Source organism: Equus asinus, chromosome 6, assembly GCF_041296235.1.
Source record: "Equus asinus isolate D_3611 breed Donkey chromosome 6, EquAss-T2T_v2, whole genome shotgun sequence".
Lineage (NCBI taxonomy): Eukaryota > Metazoa > Chordata > Mammalia > Perissodactyla > Equidae > Equus > Equus asinus.
The window spans coordinates 29380183-29400879 of NC_091795.1; the positions used below are offsets into that span (position 1 = coordinate 29380183).

Here is a 20697-nt window from a genome sequence, read left to right on the forward strand (position 1 = left end):
ATCTTGAGAAAGTCAGCCTCCAGGGAAACAGAAGGAAACTTGGGACATGCTCTGAACCTCCTCTGGGCCTGGAGACCTCAGCTAGCATCTGGTTTGCATCACTGATCATGTTTCCTTCTTGGCTTTCATTGTCAGGAAACTCAGAGTCAAACTGGAGATCCCTTATGATAAACATTTAGGAACTTACGCAGAGTTACTCCCCATGCCTTATCCTGCTCTTTGGCCTTTATTTTCTCTTGCCCCTCTCCTGTGGACTTTCTTGTCTTTGTCTACCCAGCATCCCTTCCTTTGAAGCATTTTACGCCAGTCCACATAGTCCCTACAGATCTGCCAATCCTAGCGTCCAGCCCTATCTCCTACCCTTATCATGGCGTGGGCACCTGACTCAGGCTGCCCGAAGTGCCCCACCCACATGGCCACAGGGATGGTCATATAACTCCAGATGGGCCAATCGGAGAATTGCCTGGGATTGATATGGGGAGAGAGATGTTCTCTTAGCTATTTGCTAATTTGAAAGGGGATGAATCAGAGGCTTCCAGGAGCTATCTTTCCCATCATATGGACATAGCTTCATTTAGCAGGAGGCCAAGTAGAGGCAAGAAGAGCTGAGAGATAGAAGAAGAGACAGTATCATTTGAGCCCCAAGATCTGGCTATACATACAGCCAGAACCACTTCTGGATCTACCTGTAATTGGAGCTAATAGATGCTCTTTTCCCACCATGCAACTGGAAGCAGGCTGGAGGTAGAGGTCAGATTAACTCTACTTCCCATTTCAAGCCCAGAAGAGAGCCCTCAATTTGATGACAAAGCAAAATGGGCAGAGCTTATCTCTGAGTCAGAAACTGCAAGGGTAAGCCCAGTTCAAGGATAAAGACCAGGAATAGACTTCTGGAGTCAGTTTACTAGCTAACAGAGTTGGTAAACTCAAATAGAACAGCCACCCACCAGGATTGTGGGAAAATTATATTTCCAGAAAATTCCAAGCTTGATAAACAGTGGTCTGTGATTGCTCAAACCCCAGGGCAAGTCCCAAGCCCTGCAATTATGCTGACAGGAAGTGGCCGCTAAAGTTGCCCCCAGATGCAGAGTCTTCCACTATACCCTACTCGGAAGCGGCCATGGAAACCTCTAGACAAGAGGTGTTTTCGCAGTTAGTCGGAAGGGGGGCAGTTGGGCTGACTGACCCAGAGGCTGACTGCACTGCCAGGGGCTGGCCGTGTTCCTGCCCGACAGAGTGTGGAGTGTACTAGGAGCTGCTCGGCGTGGATTCCCCTTCACCGCTTGCCAAATGGAAGACTTATTGCAGTGTTTCTGTTGTCCCTTTGTCATTGGGTACACTGGGAGTGGTGATGAGGGAAGTTAGACTTATCTTTTAGCTATCGGCTACCAAATCCATGAAAGATTACCCAGAAATCCTCGGCTTGGGATTGGATGTGGCAACTAGACATGATTTTGGTTTTTAGTTTTGTTTCAATAGTCATTGTATTATGCTAGGTAGGGGTGTTTATAGAATCGTATTTACGGGAAGAAGGATGATTTTGTTTGTCAAGCTTCCTTCAGTCTCTTTTCTGACCCCATGTGGTCTTGGAGGGTCTAGGAGTCAAGACGTTCCACTCCTATTTCCATCTCCACAGAGGTAGAGTTACCAGGCTGGCCAATCAGAGGACGCCATCTCTCCATCCATAGTGATTGGTTAAATTGTGGACATGTGACCTAAGCAAGGCCAATCATGATTGACATATGAGCATTAGATAAGAGAGGTCCTCTTTACCCAGGGAATGCTGAAGAAGTAAACCCAGCTTCAAATTCAGCATTAGATCTTCTCTTCTTGAAGGTCCTTCAGTCATTGTACTGTCAGAGATTTTTCACTAGCTGCTTCATCTCATAAAGTTTGGAGCCTCAGTCAGTTTCCCCTTGACCCATGGCATGAGTTATTTAGATGATATGTTTTAATTTCCAAATCTGTATATTTTTTGTTGTTGCTGATTAACTTCATTGTTTTTGTTAGAGAATGTGATCTGTATAAATCTGTATGTTCAATTCTTTGAACTTTATTTAGACTTACTGTATGTACTAGTATGTGGCCAATTTTTGTAAAACATATCTTGGGTGCTTGAAAAGAATGCTTTCCTAAATTGATTAGCGCAGAGTTCTAGGTAAGTCAAACATTGTTTGTGCTGTTCAAATCATCAATATTCCTACTGATTTTTATTTTATTTCATTTTATTTTTGTTTTTTAGTGAGGAAGATTGGCCCTGACCTAACGTCTGTGCCAATTTGTGCCATTTTGTATTTGGGATGCTGCCACAACATGGCTTGACAAGTGGTGCATAGGTCTGCGCCCAGGATTCAAACCCCCAAACCCCAGGTCGCTGAAGTGGAACATGCAAACTTAACCTCTATGCCACTTGGCTGGTCCCAGTTTTATTTTTTATCCACTTGATCTGTACATTACAGAAAAATATATTAAAATCTCCTAGTATGATGATGGGTAAGTCAATTTCTCTTTGTTATTCTGATTTTTGCTCTATTTTTTGTGGGGGGGGGGTTAAGTTAACAGCTAAATTGAGCAGAAGGTATAGAGATTTCCCATATACCCACTGCTCCCATACCTGGATAGCCTCCCCCACTATCAACATCCCCCACCAGGTGGTACATTTGCTACAATTGATGAGTTTACATTGACACATCATAATCACTCAAAGTCCATAGTTTATATTAGCTCACTCTTGGTGTTGTAGATTCTATGGGTTTGGGCAAATGTATAATGACATGTATCCACCATCATAGTATCACACAGAGTAGTTTCATTGTCCTAAAAATCCTCTATGCCCTGTCTGTTCGTTCCTCCAGCACCCTTAATCCCTGGCAACCAGTGATCTTTTTACTGTCCCCATAGTTTTACCTTTCCCAGAATATAATATAGTTGGAATCATACAGTATGTAGCCTTGCAGATTTGTCTTTCACTTAGTAATATGCTTCTCAAGTTCCTTCATGTCTTTTCATAGGTTGATAGCTTATTTCCTTTTTAGCACTGCATAATATTCCATTGTCTGGATACACCACAGTTTATTCATCCATTCACCCCCTGAAGTACATCTTGCTTGCTTCCAAGTTTTGGCAATTATGAATAAAGCTGTTGTAAACATATTGGTACGGGTTTTTGTGTGGACATAAGTTTTAAGCTCCTTTGGGTAAATACCAAGGAGTACAATTACTAGATCCCATGGTAAGAGTATGTTATTTTGTAAGAAACTACCTGTCTTCCAAAGTGGCTGTATCATTATGCATCCTCACCAGCAGTGGTTTAGAGTTCCTATTGCTCCATATCCTTGACAGAATTTAGTGTTGTCAGTGTTCTCGATTTTGAACATTCTAATATATGTGCAGTAGCATTTAATTGTTGTTTTAATTTGCATTTCCCTGATGACATATCATGTGAAGCATCTTTTCACATGCTTATTTGAAATCTGTATTTCTTCTTTGGTGAGGTATCTGTTAATGTCTTTGGCCCATTTTATAATCGGATTGCTTTCTTATTGATGAGTTTTAAGAGTTCTTTGTATATTTTAAATAACAGTTCTTTATCAAATGTGTCTTTTGCAGATATTTTCTTCTGATATGTGGGTTATCTTTTCATTGTCTTGGCAGTGTCTTTCCCAGAGCAGAATTTTTTAATTTTAATGAAATCTAGCTCATCAATTCTTTCTTTGTGTCATATCTAAAAAGTCATCCCCTAAACCCAGGGTCCTCTAGATTTTATCCTCTGTTATCTCCTAGGAGTTTTATAGGTTTGCACTTAACATTTAAGTCTATGATCCATTTTGAGTTAATTTTTGTGAAGATTGCAAGGTCTGTGTCTACACTCATTTTTTTTGCACATGGATGTCTTATTGTTTCAGCACCATTTGTTGAAGAGACTGTCTTTTCTCCATTGTATTGCCTTTGCTCCTTTGTCAAAGATCAGTTGCCTATATTTATGTGGGTCTATTTATGGTCTCTCTATTCTGTTCCTTTGATATATTTATCTATTCTTTTGCCAATACCACATTTTTTTGATTACTGTAACTTTATAACAAGTCTTGAAGTCAGGTAGTGTCAGTGCTCCAACTTTGTTCTTCTCTTTCAACATTATGAAATCTTTTGTTTTTCCACATAAACTTTAGAATCAGTTTGCCAATATCTATAAAATAACTTACTTGGATTTTTATTGAAATTGCATTGAATCTATAGATCAATTTAGGAAGAACTGACATCATGACAATATTGAGTCTTCCTATCCATGAACATGGAATACCTCTCCATTTATTTAGTTCTTTAATTTCTTGCAACAGAATTTTGCAGTTTTCCTCACATAGTTGTACATATTTTGCTAGATTTATACCTAAGTATAAATGGGGGGGGTGCTAATGTAAGTGGTATTGTATTTTTAATTTCAAATTTCACTTGTTCATTGGTGGCATATGGGAAAGCAATTAACTTTTGTATATAACCTTCTATCTTGCAAACTTAATGTAATTGCCTATTTGTTCCAGGAGATTTTTGGTCCATTCTTTCAGATTTTCTACATAAGCAATCATGTCATTTGCAAATAAAGGCAGTTTTATCTCTTCCTTCCCAACCAGTATAACTTTTATTTCCTTTTCCTACCATATTGTATTAGCTAGGACTTCCAGAATGATGAAAGGAGTAATGAAAGCTAACATCTTGCCTTGTTTTGGTGGAAAAGCTGTAGGTTATTCGTAGATATTTTTTATCAATTTGAGGAAGTTTGCCTCTATCTTTAGTTTATTTAGAGTTTTTTTTTATCATAAGTGGGTGTTGAATTTTGTCAAATACTTTTTCTGCATCTATTGATATGATCATATGATTTTTCTTCTTTAGCCTCTTGATGTAATGGATTATGTTGACTGATTCTCAAAGTTGAATCAGCCTTGCATACCTGGGATAAATCCCACTTGTTCATGGTGTATAGTTGTTTTTATACATTATTGGATTCAATTTGCTGATATTTTGTTGAGGATCTTTGCATCTATGTTCATGAGAGATATTGATCTGTAGTTTTCTTTTCTTGTAATGTCTTTGTCTGGTTTGGGTATTAGGGTGATGCTGGCCTCATAGAATGAGTTAGGATGTATTCCTTCTGCTTCTATCTTCTGAAAGAGGTTGTATAGAATTGGAATAATTTCTTTCTTAAATGTTTGGTAGAATTCACCAGTGAATTCATCTGGGTCTGGTGCTTTCTGTTTTGGAAGGTTATTAATTATTGATTCAATTTGTTTAGTAGATATAGGCCTATTCATCTTGTCTATTTCTTCTTGTGTGAGTTTTGACATATCGAATCTTTCAAGGAATTGGTCCATTTCATCTAGGTTATCAAATTTGTAGGTGTAGAGTTGTTCATAGTATTCCTTTCTTACCGTTTTAATGTCCAAAGGATCTGTAGTGACTATATATATTTAATCATTAGTAATTAATGGTTACTAATATTATTTCTGATATTAGTAATTAATGTCCTCTCTTTTTTCCTTTGTTAGCGTAGCTAGAGGCTTATCAATTTTATTGATCTTTTCAAAGAAGCAGCTTTTAGTGTCATTGATTTTCTCTATTGATTTCTTCTTTTCAATTTCATTGATTTCTGCTCGAATTTTTATTATTTCTTTTCTTCTGTTTATTGTAGATTTAATTTGCTTTTCTTTTCCTTGTTTCCTAAGATGGAAGCTTAGATGATTGATTTTAGATCTTTCTTCTTTTCTAACATATTCATTCAATACTGCAAGTTTCCCTCTAAGCACTGCTTTTGATGCATCCCACAAGTTTTGATAAATTGTTTTCATTTTGACTTGGTTCAAAATATGTTTAAATTTCTCTTTAGATTCCTTCTACAATCTATGTGTTATGAGTTGTTTAATCTCCATGAATTTGGGGATTTTCCAATTATCTTTTTTTCTTTCTTTTTTTTAAACATTGGCACCTGAGCTAACAACTGTTGCCAATCTTCTTTTTCTTTTTCCTGCTTTTTCTCCCCAAATCTCCTCAGTACATAGATGTATATTCTTAGTCGTGGGTCCTTCTAGTTGTGGCATGTGGGATGCTGCCTCAACGTGGCCTGATGAGCAGTGCCATGTCCACACCCAGGATCCGAACCAGTGAAACCCTGGGCTGCCAAAGTGGAGCTCACGAACTTAACCACTCAGCCACAGGGCCAGCCCCTCTTTCTTTCTTTTTAAAAGATTGACACCTGAACTAACATCTGGTGCAAATCTTCTTTTTTTTCCTTCTTCTCCTCAAAGCCCCCCAGTACATAGTTGTATAGTCTAGTCGTAGGTCTTTCTGGCTCTGCTACGTGGGATGCTGCCTCAGCATGGCTTGATGAGCGGTGCTAGGTCCAGACGCAGGATCTTAACCAGCCAAACCCTGGGCTGCCGAAGCAGAGCATGCGAATTTAACCACTTGTTCACAGGGCCAGCCCCTCTAGTTATCTTCTTCTTGTTGATTTCTAGTTTAATTTCACTGTGGTCTGAGAGCAGACATCATATAATTTCTATTCTTTTAAATTTGTTAAAGTGTGTTTTATGGCCCAGAATGTCATTAATCTTGGTGAATGTTCCATGTGAGCTTGAGAAGAATCTGTATTCAGCTGTTATTGGATGAAATAGTCTATAGACGTCAATTATATCCAGTTGATTGATGATGTTGTTGAGTTCAACAACATCCTTACTGATTTTCTGCCTGTTGGTCCATTTCTGATGGAGAGGTGTTGAAGTCTCCAACTATGATGGTGGATTCATGTACTTCTCCTTGTAGTTCTATCACTTGTTGCCTTATGCCTTTTGACACTGTTGTTAGGTGCATGCATGTTAAGGATTAGTATGTCTTCTTGAGGAATTGACTATTTTATCATTATGTAATGTCCATTTATCCCTGATAACACCTTTTGGTCTGAAATGTGCTCTGTCTGAAATTAATATAGCTACTCCTGCTTATTTTTGATTAGTGTTAACATGGTATATTTTTCTCCATTCACTTACTTTTAACTTATATGTGTCTGTATATTTAAAGTGGGTTTCTTGGAGACAACATTTGTTGGGTCTTGTTTTTTGGTACACTCTGACAATCTCTCTTTTAATTGATGCATTTAGACTATTGATATTCACAGCGATTGTTGACATAGTCAGATTAATATCTACCGTATTTGTTACTGTTTTCTATTTGTTGCCCTTGTTCTTTGTTCCTATTTTTATCTTCCATTCTTTTTCTGCCTTTCATGGTTTTAATTTAGCATTTTATATGATTCCATTTTCTCTCCTTTCTTAGCATATCAGTTATACTTCTTTTTTTTCCTTAAAGATTGGCACTTGAGCTAACAACTGTTGCCAATCTTCTTTTTTTTATTCTTCTCCCCAAACCACCCCCCCCCCCCAGTGCATAGTAGTATATTCTAATTGTGGGTGCCTGTGGTTGTGCTATGTGGGATGCCGCCTCAGCAGTGCCTGATGAGCAGTGCCTTGTCCATGCCCAGGATCCAAACTGGTGAAACCCTGGGCCACCAAAGCAGAGTGCGTGAACTCAACCACTTGGCCATGGGGCCAACCTCCTTTTTTAGCTTCTTTTAGTGGTTGCCCTAAAGTTTGTAATATAATTTATACCCAATCTAAGCCCACTTTCAAATAACACTATACCACCTCACATGCAGTGTGAGTACCTTTTAATAAGAAAAGCATCCTAATTCCTCCCTCTCATCTCTTGTATCATTGCTGCCATTCATTTCATATATATAATACATGTGTCATATAATATATATAAAATGTATAAGCATATAAAATCAAATGCTTTTTTGCTATGATTATTTTGTGCAAACTGTCATCTGTTAGGTGAATTAAGAATAAGAAAAATAAAAGTTTGCGTTTTACTTTCACTTGTTCTTTCTTCAATAGTCTTCATACAGATCTAAGCTTCTGACATATATTATTTTCCTTCTCTCTAAAGAACTTCTTTTAGCATTTTTCACAAGGCAAGTCTACTGGCAACAAATTCCCTCAATTCTTTTTGTCTGAGAAAGTCTTTATTTCTCCTTCACTTTTGAAGGAGAGCTTTGCATGGTACAGAATGCCAGGCTGGTGAGATTTTTCCTCTCAACAGTTAAAATACTTCACTCCATTTTCTTCTTGCTTGCATTGTTTGTGAGAAGGAGTTGGATGTAATTCTTATTTTTGCTCCTCTATATGTGTTCTTACCCCTCTAGTTTTTTTTCAAGATTTTTTCTTCATCTTTGATTTTCTTTCACTCGAGAAATGATATACCAAGATATAGGTTTTTTAGTATTTACTGTACTTGGTGTTCTCTGAGCTTCCTGGATCTGCAGTTTGGTGTCTGACATTAATGTGGGGAAATTCTTAGTTATTATTGTTTCAAATATTTCTTCTGTTCCTTTCTCTTTTTCTTCTCCTTCAGGTACTCCCACTACATGTGTTAAAACATTTTGTAGTTGTCCTGAAGTTCTTGGACATTCTGTTCTGGATTTGTGTTTTGTTTTTTTAGTTTTCGTTCTCTTTGATTTTCAGTTTTAGTGGTTTATACTGATATATCCTTAAGTTCAGAGATTCTTTCCTCAGCTGTGTCCAATCTACTAATTAGCTCATCAAAGGCATTCTTCATTTCCGTTACAGTATTTCTGATCTCTAGCATTTCTTTTTGGTTCTTTCTTAGGATTCCCATCTCTCCTCTTACATTGCTCATCTGTTCTTGCATACTGTCTATTTCATCCATTAAAGACCTTAGCATATTAGTCATAGTTATTTTAAGTTCCCTGTCTGATAATTCCAACATCCAATGTTTGGTTCTAATGCTTACCCAGTCTCTTCCAACTGTGTTTTTTTTCTTTTTAGTTTTGCTTGTAATTTTTTCTTGATAGCTGGACGTGATATACTGGGTAAAATGATCTGCTGTAAGCAGGCCTTTAGTAATGGCTGATAAGCATGACAGAGGGAAAGCATTCTATAGTCCTAGGGTTAGATCTCAGTCTTTTAGTGAGCCTACGCCTCTGAACCGTGAACTTCACAAGTGTTTCTCAGGTTTTTTTCTGCTCCCTTAGGTGGGACAGAATGGCTAGAGTGGGCTAGAGTTGGGTATTTCCCTTCTCCCAGGTCAGTTAGGCTCTGATAAAACCCAGGAGGTTATGCTCTGGTTAACTAATGTCTCCTGAGGGCAGATCTTGTTAAGAAGAACAGAGTGCTCCCGTATATTTAAAAATGGTTCCTTTTCCCCTCCCCCTGCCCAGAGCACAAGGGGAATTTTTTGCAATATCTACTATGAGAACCTGGTGGAGCTCTTGCAGGTAACACTCACAAAGCATGCCAACCCCCCCCCCCCCATGACTAGATCCCCCTGGAGTTGCTCACTCTCAGACTTGTCCACACCTAATCTCCAGCAATTACAAAACAAGTTTTCCTATCCCACACTGGTTCCTGCAGAGGTTTCTGCTCTCTCATATGTTGTCATTCTCTGTATCCAACTATAAGTCTCTCCAATTTGGGGGCCAGCGATTTGTCCTAGGACCTCACTTCTCTTACAGATCTAAGAAGAATTGTTGATTTTTCAGTTGGTTCAGCTTTTTACTTGTTGTTAGGATGGAGTGATGACTTCCAAGCTGCTTTTAAGCAGAACCAAAAACCAGAAGTCACTCTGTATTTTGAAGACGAGTTAGTAGGTATTTGCAAGTCTGGAATTGTTAAATCTTTCTGTGAAATAAATTTTTTATCAATATGTGTAACTCTCTTTATCATTGGTAATATTTTAATCCTTAACTTCTATTTCATGTGTTATCAGTGTAGCCACACCAGCTTTCTTTCAATAAAATTTGCTTGGTGGACCATTTTTCCATGCTTTTATTTTCAAACTTTCAATATTCTTGTGTTTGTCTTTGTGTCTTAGAGACAACATATAGCTGTAGTATTTAAAAAAAAAGTTGTTAATCTTTGTCTTTTAACTGGAAATTTTGGTCCACTTACATTTATCACAGACGTGTTTGGATTAATTTTATCTTCTTCTGTCCTATTTGTGTTACTTTCTTTGTTTCTTATTTCCCCTCATTTCTTGATTTCATTTTAATTGATTGTATTTTTTCTCACATTGTATTTTTTCTCTTACTATTCTTTTAGTGGCTACTTTAGACATTTTAGCACAAATACTTAACAAAGTCTAAAGTTAATGTACTCTTTTGGGTTGCCTCAGAAGCAGACTGTAAAGTAGGAATTTGAACGAAATACTTTATTTGGGAGTTGGCTTGAACAAACACTGATCAGAGAGTACAGAAATGAGACAGGGAAGGAAAGAATGCCAATAAAGGGTGTATCATTAGGTTACAATGTGGCCAACTAGAGCTAAATCCTGACGGGAAATTCTAGGAGACTGTGCAGAACATGTCCCAAGGAATGAGGGAGTTGGGTTATTTATGAACTAACTCTCGTCAATCGTTCACTGAGGGCTTCTTTCAGGGTTATTAATTACTTAGCACTTCCAGCTTGTCCTGAACGTGTACAGGGGAGCCAAAGTGACCAGAGGGAGCCTTCAGCACGGAATCCCATATGCTGCCAGGTAGAAGTTAAGCTAGAGTCCACAAATGGTAAAGCCCAAGACTATACAGGCAGGGCATTTATAGCATCTATACAGTTAATATCTTTAACCTCCTCCCCCAAAATATGAAGGCCTTAGAATGCTTTAACTCGAACCACTCTCTTCAAAGTTATATGTTATTGTTGTCCAGAATTTTAGTTCTTTTTAATCACAGAAATTAGAGATGATAGTGATGATTTTATATAGTTAAGTGTTTAGATTTCTCCACATGTTTATAATTTTTCTTGCTCATTTTTCCTTCTAACACCGTAAATTGTTCTTCTGCGATAATTTTTATTCTTCATGAAGTATATCTTTTGAAGTTCTATCAGTCAAGGGTCTGTTGGTGGTAAGTCTTGTCTGAAAATGTCTTTATTTTGCTCTTATTCTCGATTAAGAATTTCTTTGGATATAAAACTCTAGACTGATAGTAATTTTCTCTTAGTATTTTGAAGATATTGCACCGTTCATTGGCTTGTGTTTTTATGTTGAGAAGTCAACTATCAGTTTGTCATTCTTTGGTAGGTAATTTGTCTTTTTTTTCTGTCAGCTCTTAAGATCTCTTTGTCTCTGGTGTTTTATAATTTTACTACAAACTGTCTGGATATAAATTTCCTTTTGTTTTTATTTCACAGAATTTGTTGGGCTTTCTAAATCTGACAATTTATGCCTATGCCATTTAGAACTAGATTAAGCACGTGTGACAGAAAACTCAAAATAATAGTGGATGATAAAATACAGAAGATTATTTCTCACATAAAAGCAGTCAGATATTAGGCAATCCTAGGCTGTTATGGGTCTTTTATCTCATTACTCCACTGTCCCATGGCCCATAGTTTCCTTTCTTAAGGTCCAAGAATGCTTCTGGAGCTCTGGCCCCACACCTGCATTCCAGTCAGTCAGATAGCGCAAGGGAAGGAGGGCTTGCCCCTTTTTCTCTAAGGATACTTCCCAGAAGTCTTATACACTGCAGCTTCTACTTCAGTGCCCAGAGCTAGTCACATGGCCACACCTAGCTACAAGGGAGGCTGGAAATTATAGAACATTCGTAGGTTGGATTGCCATCCCAGATGAATTTGTGATTCTGACATGAAGAGGAGAACAATGGCTGTTGGGATAGGCAACTAGTGATCTCTACTACAGTCTACCTTTTGGCTATTAAACATCCATTTTACACTCCATTCCCACGTATAGAGCACCCTCATCTTCCAAAAGAGAAACCTCAAAAGTCCCACCCTCTTACACTTAGCTCAAAGTCCAGCATCTTTGGGTGACATGAAGCTCTTCCTGTCAGGCTCAGGTGTGACTCTTTATGTTCTAGTGATCTATAAACTAAAAGACAATCCATCTGACAAACAATGATTGGGGGGAATATGTTAACATGGTTAAAACTCTCGTTCAGAAAAGGGGAGAGGGCCAGCCCAGCGGCGCAGCGGTTAAGTGTGCACATTCCGCTTTGGTGGCCTAGGGTTTGCCGGTTTGGATCCCGGGTGTGGACATGGTACCACTTGGCAAGCCATGCTGTGGTAGGCATCCCACATATAAAGTAGAGGAAGATGGGCATGGATGTTAGCTCAGGGCTAGTCTTCCTCAGCAAAAAGAGGAGGATTGGCAGCAGATGTTAGCTCAGGGCTAATCTTCCTCAAAAAGTAAAAATAAATAAAATTTTAAAAAAAGAAAAGAAAAGGGGAGAATGGGAAACATGCGGCAGTCACTTGTCCAGAGCAATGACCAAGTGCATTTGAGCAGAATAGTGGTGACATCCAGCCCTGGCAGTAGGGTCTGCTGCCTGGTTAGCCCATGTGGCAGCCCCAACTTCCTCTGGGAGGAACACCTTACTCTACGTGAGCATCCTTTGTTGTCATGGCTCCGCCTTTCTAAGGTTCTTCCCTGTCGCTCATCCTCCACAGCCACATGTGAGTGGGCACTGGAAGGTCTGCTTGGAGCTGCCCGCATTCACAGTCTGCTTCTTCTGGTGCAGAGTTGAGGCTTGAGGTGTGCTTTGGGGATTCAGCTGTCACAGGTTGTGGTGAGCCAGTCTGGGGACTTTTTTGGCAGTACAGGTCCCTTGAAAACTTGGTAGGCTTCTAGACTTTTTGCTTTCACTTGGACCCAAGATTGTTTCTTTTAAATCTTGTGACCATCATCTTGTAGTTGCTGTCCCTGCTCTGCCCATCCTTCTCCCCTTGGGATACCCTATTTCATTGCTTGCAAGACACACCTTTCTCAAACTTTTTATTGAAGTATAACGTATTTGCATAAAAGAGTACAAATCGCAGAATACAGATTGAAAAATTTTCAAAGTGATCACATCTGTGTGACCAGCACCTAGATCAAGAAACAGAACATTACCCATAACATAAAACTTCCAGAAACTTCTCTCCTCAACAGTAACTACTATTCTGACTTTTAACATCACAGATTTGATTCACTTATTTTTAAATTATGTAAATATGTATAAATTTATGTATAAATGGAATAATCAGTATATGTTGTTTTCGGGTCTGGATTGTGTTGTTCAAAGCCCCAAATGTTTGTGGGAATCATCCATATCATTGTATGTGGCTGTAATTTGGTTATTCTTTTTGCTAAATAGTATTCCATTGTGTGACTATACCACAAATTATCTATTCCACAATTGATGGGTATTTTGGGGTAGTTACCAGTTTGGGGCTTGTGCAAACAGTGCTGCTATGAATATCCCTGTATTTCTCTTTTGCTGAATTTATGTACATGTTTCTGTTGGGTATTGTCCCTGTTACCTACTGCTGCATGACAAAGTGCCCCAAAACTTAGTGGCATCAAGCAACAACCATTTTGTTATGCTCATGGATTCTGTGGGTGAGGAATTTGGACAGGACACAGAGGTACAGTTTGTCTCCACTCCACCTTGTTTGGGGCCTCAACTGGGAAAACTCAAATGGTTCAGGGTGATTCAATCACTAGGGCCTGGAATCATGTGGAGACTTTTTCACTCACTTATCTGGTATTTGGGCTGTGATCACTCAAAGGCCGGGCTCAGCTGGGACCATACTCCAGGGTACTTACTCACAATCTCTCCATGTGGCTTCGGCTTCCTTATAGCATGGTGGCCTCGTGTAGTCAGACTTCTTACCTAGAGGTCTGGGGCTCTGAAAGCAAGTATTCTAGCAAGCAAAATGGAAGCTGTAATGCCTTTTATGACCCAGCTTCAGAAGTCACACAGTGTCACCAACACCATGCTCTGTTGGTCAAAACAACTGTAAGCCCTCCGTGATTCAAAGGCAGTGGATACAGACATCCACCTCTTGAGAGGAGTGCCAAAGAATTTGCAGCTGTCTTTTTTTTTTTTTTTGCCTTGAAGAGTGAGTTTATAGACAGGGGTGATAACATATTTAGCTCCAAATATAATTATGCATAAACTTTGTTGGGCATCAGAATCATCTGGAGGCCCTGTTAAAACACAGATTCCTGGTCCCATCTTCAGAGTTTTTGATGCAGGAGGTATGGGATGGGGACTGAGAATTTATTTCCGGGGAGGTCCCAGGTGGCACGCATGCAGCTGATCCAGAGAGCACATTTTGATACCCAGTGCATTGGAGAACTAAGATTTTTTTGTCCATTAGTTTTTTTTTTTATTGAGTTATTGATAGGTTACAATCTTGTGAAATTTCAGTTGTACATTAATGTTTGTCAGTCATGTTGTAGGTGCACCACTTCATCCTTTGTGCCCACCCCCCACCCCACCTTTCCCCTGGTATCCACTAAACTGTTCTTGGTTCATAGTTTTAAATTCCTCATATGAGTGGAGTCATACACAGATTATCTTTCTCTCGCTGGCTTATTTCACTTAACATAATTCTCTCAAGGTCCATCCATGTTATTGCAAATGGAATGATTTTGTTCTGTTTTGCAGCTGAGTAGTATTCCATTGTATATATGTACCACATCTTCTTTATCCATTCGTCTGTTGATGGGCACTTAGGTTGCTTCCACATCTTGGCTATTGTAAACAGTGTGCAGCTGTCTTTTAAAACTGCCATATACCTAGGACTAGAATTTCTGGGTCAGTGATAGGGTAGGCTTATGCTCATCTCTAGTACTGCCAATCAGTTGTACAGCATAGTTGTATCAAGTTATACATGAGTAATGTATGAGGGTTCTGGAACATGGAGAGAATGTTCCACATTCCTGCCCACACTTGATGTTACCTTTTTAATTTTAGCTATTCTGGTGGGTGTGAAGTAGTAGCACATTGTGACCTTAATTTGCGTTATAACTAATGATACAAGCTTTAGTGGGCTAAATGGTGCCCCTCAAAGATATCAGGTCCTACTTCCTGGAAGCTGTGAATATTACCTTACAGGGTAAAATTTCTGCACATGTGATGAAGGATTTTGAGATGAGGAGATTATCTCGGATTATCTGATGGGCCCTAAATGCCATAACAAGTGTCCTTATAAGAGAGAGGCAGAGGGAGATTAGACATACACAGAAGAGAAGGCGAGGGGAAGGTGGGGGCAGAGATTGAAATGATGTAGCCACAAGCCAAAGAATGCCAGCAGCCACCAGAAGCCAGAAAAGGGAAGGAACGGATTTTCCTCCAGAGCCTCCAAAAGGAGGGTGACCTTGCCCACACCTTGATTTCAGACTTTTCACCTCTAGAACTGTAAGAAAACAAATTTCTATTGTTTTAAGCCACCCGAGTTGTGGGAATTTCTTATAGCAGCCCCAGGAAACTAATAAGAACATTTTCATTTGTTTGTTGGTCATTTGGATATTCTCTTTTAATTAGTGCCTATTCAAGTAAATCGCCTGTTTTTCTGTTGGGTTGTCTGCCATTTTGTTTGTTGATTTGTAGCGGTTCTTTTTATATATTTTGGATATAAGTCGAACTGGTTTGAGGTTCCTGGGAAGCAGAGACTAAGGTGGAGTTAGAAGTGTGTAAGGCTTATTGTGGAGTAACCCCCATGAAAGAAAAGGAAGGATTGGGGAGGGGAGCCATTAGACTACAGTGCAGACCTGAAGGTCTCTGAGAGCCCAACAGGGAGCTCTGGGACACAGGTTGCCCATTAGAGGAGTTTCACTGGGGGTGGAAATAGCTAGGCCCTTGTACCACTGCCTTGTTTACCATTGGCTGGGAACACTCCACAAAGCTCTTGCTTGGTCATTATTGCCTTTCTCAATCGTTGTCAAGGATCACCCCAAGAAGAGCATGACCTTGGCTCAAAAGCTGATGTAGACCCGAGGGAGCTTAAAGCAGGAGGTTGTGAGTTAAACCACACTCCTCACAGCTCAGCAGCGAGTCCTTTCTTGAAGAGGGATCTGAATGGTGTATTGATGTCTGCCATGGGAGTCTTATATTGTGAATATCTCCTCCCAGTCTGTGCTTGCCTTTCACACTTTTAATGGTGTCTTTTGATGAACGGAAGTTCTTGATTTTAATGTAGTCCAATTTATCATGTTTTTCCCTTTATGGTTAGTCATTTTTGTGTCATGGTAAGAAATATTTGCCTATCTCAAGTTTTATTCTAAAATATATATTTTAACCTTTCACGTTTAGACCTATAGTCCACCTGGAATTGATTTTTGTGAATGACGTGAGGAGGAGTCAAGAGTTATTTTGTCCCTTTGGCTATTCAATCGCCCTAGAAAAGAACATCCCCTTTGCCACACTGTATTGCAGTTGACACCTTTGTCATCAATCAGTTGAACATATACGTGTTGATTTGCATTTCCATGATGGCTAATGATGTTGAGCATCTTTTCATGTGCTTATTGGCTGTTTGTATATCTTCTTTGGAGAAATGTATATTTAGATTCTTTGCCCATTTTTAAAAATTGGGTTATTTGTCATATTATTATTGAGTTGTAGGAGCTCTTTATATATTCTAGATACAAGTCCTTAATAAAATATTTGCAAAGGTTTTCTCCCATTCTGTCATTGCCTTTTTATTTTCTTGATCGTGTCCTTTGAAGCACAAAAGTTTTAAATTTTGGTGAAGTCTAATTTGTCTATTTTTTCTTTTGTTACTTGTGTTTTTAGTGTCATATCTAATCCAAGATCATGAAGATTTACACCTATGTTTTCAAGTGTTACAGTTTTAGCTGTGATATTTAGGTCTTTAATTCATTTTGAGTTACTTTTTGTATATGGTGTGAGATAGGGGTCCAGCTTGATTCTTTTGCATGTGAATAGCCAATTGTCCCAACACCACTTGCTGAAAAGATTATTCTTTCTTTCCCTCATTGAATTGCTTTGGCACCCTTGTTGAAGTCAATTGATTCTAAATGTGAGATTTATTTCTGGACTCTCAATTCAATTCCATTGATCTATATGTCTGTCCTTATGCCGGTACCACACTGTCTTGATTACCGTAGCTTTGTAGTACGTTTTGAAGTTGGGAAGTGTGAGTCCTCCAACTTTGTTCTTCTTTTTAAAGATTATTTTGGCTATTCTGGGTACAATGGATTTTTGTATATTACCTTTGTATACTTCATCCTTGCTAAATTCATTTCATTCTAACAGTTTGAAGATTCATTCAGATTTTCCACATACGTAAACATGTCATCTACAAATAATAACACTTTCATTTCTTCCTTTCTGCTTGGTCAATTTTGATAGAGTCTTACTTCTCTGTCACACTTCCTAGTCTCTCTTATACTTCTTTAAACGTATTATTTTTCTGTTATTTATCCAATTATTCCATTGCTGTTGTCTGTGGGGGTCGACTCTGCAGTTTGTTGTTTATGCTGACTCTAATTCATGGCGGCTTTTTTCCTTAAATATTTTATGATTTCTACCATTATCTCACGTTTCTTGGTGCTTTATCTGTTGGGATGTCTTGAGGCGTGGGTTTGACATGTGTTCCTCACAGGAGGATTTGCATTTCTTCCGCCAGGTGCCTGGGGGGCACTACCAACCTGGTACTCTTTTACATTAAATTTTAGCTTTGAGCTTGGAGTTACATAAGAAGTGTAATTCCAGCCCCTGAAACAAGTGTAAGTAGGCTTATGATTAGGAATTACTAGAGGAGATCTTTTTTCCCATTCCACTCAGAGTCAAGGCCTAGATAGAACTTTGAGGGTTGGGGTTGTTTTCCTAGTTCACACACTGAGGGTGTTACCTTTCAGAGGTACTGTCTCGATGAAGGAGTCTCTAATCCTACCTCCCATCCCACGTAGGTCCCAGAGTCTGGCTCCTATTACCAGTACACAAGACCTATCAAAACCTGGCTCTAGGCCCCCGGGGACTGGCAGACATCTTCAGGGTGAGTTCTGACTTCCTTTGCTTAATTCTGAATTTGGGTTTTCTCACCTTGGGCCTCTGAAGATTTCCCTTACTTTAACTACTACTTTAACCCTACATTTTAAAAGATGTCTAAAAAAATACTGTATCCAGCATTTCTGAGTATTCTGCATTGACAGTGTTTCTCTGGCACTTCTGCTGGCAATAATCACTTCTGGAAGGCTGCCCGCTGACAAGTTCAGCTCCAAGCTGACCTGAGCATGTGCAAACCTATCAGACCACTAGAGCTGAAAAACAAGGCCCTATTGCATAACAGATTTCCTTCTTTATAAGACAGTTGTGGTTGACCATAAAATTTGTTCCCCTCTGTTATAGTTCATACAAATTATCCAACAGTGATCAGTTGCTCTCAACTGGCAACAATTTTGCATGATCCTTCCCCCCAGGGGACATTTGGCAATATCTGAAGATATTCTTGGTTGTCACAATTGAGAAGGGGTGCTACCTGCATCTAGTGGTTAGAGGCCAGGGAAGCTGCTAAACATCCTACGTTACAGAGGACAGCCCCCACAACAAAGATTATCTGGCCTCGAATGTCAATAGTGCCAAGATGGAGAAACCTTGACAATTATTACAATGTCTTTTTAAAATCACCCTACTGGAGTCTTGAGTACAGGTGTGATTGCTGTTTCTTCTAACTCTTTTGGCTTAAATCTAAAATTTGAAAAGGTTTATTTGTCAAAAATTAAAAAAGGAGAATGAACGTCGCTACCATCTACTGAACATTTTTTCTGCTTCAGGCACAGTGCCAAATGTGTTCATGAAGACAGTAACATTCCTCTCATCATTTTCTCCAGAACTTTGGTGCTTTGAGTCAAAGGTTGACATAAAGCTTTCAAAACAAATGGTAGGTACGCTGCAATTTTCAAGTCAATTATGTAATTGAAAGCAGAAAGTGTTTAGATTGAGTTTCTAGGCTTGAAAATACATAACATTCAAAGTTGTGTTTTAGTCAGGTCAACATATCACAGTGTGATTGATATGACCACAATAACTTTTCCTCTGACTTTCGAAAAAGCTAGAGACGCAAACACAAGCCTTCAGCATTGTGACTCTGGCTTCCAGCATTGTGACTCGGGCTGCTAGGATCACTCCCCTGGCCTGCGTTACAGACTCTGTCTCAGTCTGTGATGTCTTCCCTGCAGGGTCTCCCTCTCGGGGAAAGGGGAACTGAATAATGATTTGAAAACTTGCTCAGCAGCATCAAGCCCACTTGACTGGGTTAGAAAGAAAAAACCAAAACAAAACAAGGTAATACAAATCCTCACAAATACAGGGCCATTTGACTTGAGGAATCCCACAGTATTGTCCAGGGAGCAGGGCAGCGGGCAGGATGAGACAAGCAACTACAAAGCAGAAGTGGAATAAGGGTTTATTTTGATTAGGAAGGACAGTGTGCAGTGCTGAGAATGATTCTGAGGAATGTCCAAACCCAAAGGGAAAGAATACAGTTATCAGTTTGTGATAATTGGTATATGCCACACTTGCTATGTCTGCTCTAATGTCTTCCTCTCATTTGCGAACAGCATGATTAATCAGGAAAAGTTATTGGCTGTCTGACTTATATCATTTATATGGGGTTAGAAGAAGGGTCATCCCGCTCTTATTAGCACACACAGTAGAAAGGGTACAAATTCAGCTGAGGGTTGGCCTGTGTCATCAAATTCGTCCACACTTCCCCTTTGTCCCATAACAATTTGCTGCTCTTTCGTCTTTCCTGCTTCTCCCAACTGCAGATCAGTTCCTGATTCTCTTCAAGTGCCCTCTTTGGCTTTTCCAAATCCTTTGGGCTACATACCTCAGCTCCTTGGTCATTGACCTTGGGACATCAGAGCCCCTGGTCCTGTGCTTGGGACTGAAGGTCAATGACACAGTCAGTATTCCTAATCTTGCTTTGGGGCAAATCAAATACTGGCACTTCTGATTGTCTCTTACAGCTGTAATAGTTTGTGTTGTATATTATCAAGATTTCAGGCAAAATATCTAGATAAGAGATGACATGATACGTGACCTAGGAATGGACACTCTGGTGGGCACAAACCCACCCTGACCTTTCTCTGGCTTGAGACAATCCTCAGAAAGTTTTCCTGGGTAAGGCTGTCAGATAAAATATGAGATGCTTAATTAAGTTTTAATTTCAGATAAACGAAATAATTTTTGTAAAATATAATCATGTCCCATTTGGTGTAAGTATATCCTACTCCTCAGTGCAGCCAACATTGGGTCCCCAAGACAGACCTGTGAGCAGCCAGCTGGTGGGTCAGGGATGGACAGGCGTCAGCTCCCACCTTCCTCCGCCCCTACCTGGCCCCGATGCACATGCGTGAGAGCAGCTCCAGCATGTGCCACCGCGTGTACCATGGGGATGCTGGGATGAGGAGCTCTGCCTCCCATGCATCTGCTGGAAGGCCGTTTTCTTCAAGGCCATTGTGGCGGGATTTCCCCAAGTCTGGACAGGTTTGAAGTGCTGCCTGGCAACCAGAGAGTGACCAAGGGCCACCACAGACACGGGCCTGGACGTCACTGCAGAGGTGTTGACGAGCAAGCTCCAGGGGACCAGCTGTACCTGTTCCCCTCCCACGTGCCCTGCAGGGGCCCTGGACTCTAGAGGGAGGGAGAGGGGCCTTTCCTTTCCCCCAGCCCACTGGTCACAGAGGAGGAACCCCGAAATGGAGTCAGGGCAAGGCCAGGCAGACTCTCCTTGTCCTGCAAGACTCCTGTGACTGAGCCACTGTGCACCCTTCTCACAGGGACAGTCCCTAGTCCTGCCCGCCCTTCTAAAAGAGACCCTC

General features: G+C 39.9%; 1 long non-coding RNA gene across 5 annotated transcripts in view; it reads left to right on the forward strand.

Moving 5' to 3' along the window:
* The first annotated feature begins 2251 nt into the window (after positions 1-2251).
* Positions 2252-20697, forward strand: part of LOC106838592 (uncharacterized) — a 34518-nt gene continuing 16072 nt past the window's right edge. For 3 of the 5 annotated variants that reach the window (XR_011503896.1, XR_006529395.2, XR_011503897.1), the window contains exons 1-3: positions 10532-10599; positions 17782-17867; positions 18646-18752. This is a non-coding gene — a long non-coding RNA (uncharacterized lncRNA). Of the gene's footprint in view, positions 2494-10531; positions 10628-17781; positions 17868-18645; positions 18753-20697 lie in introns of those variants that run through there. The other 2 variants (XR_011503898.1, XR_011503895.1) reach the window with 2 other exon arrangements.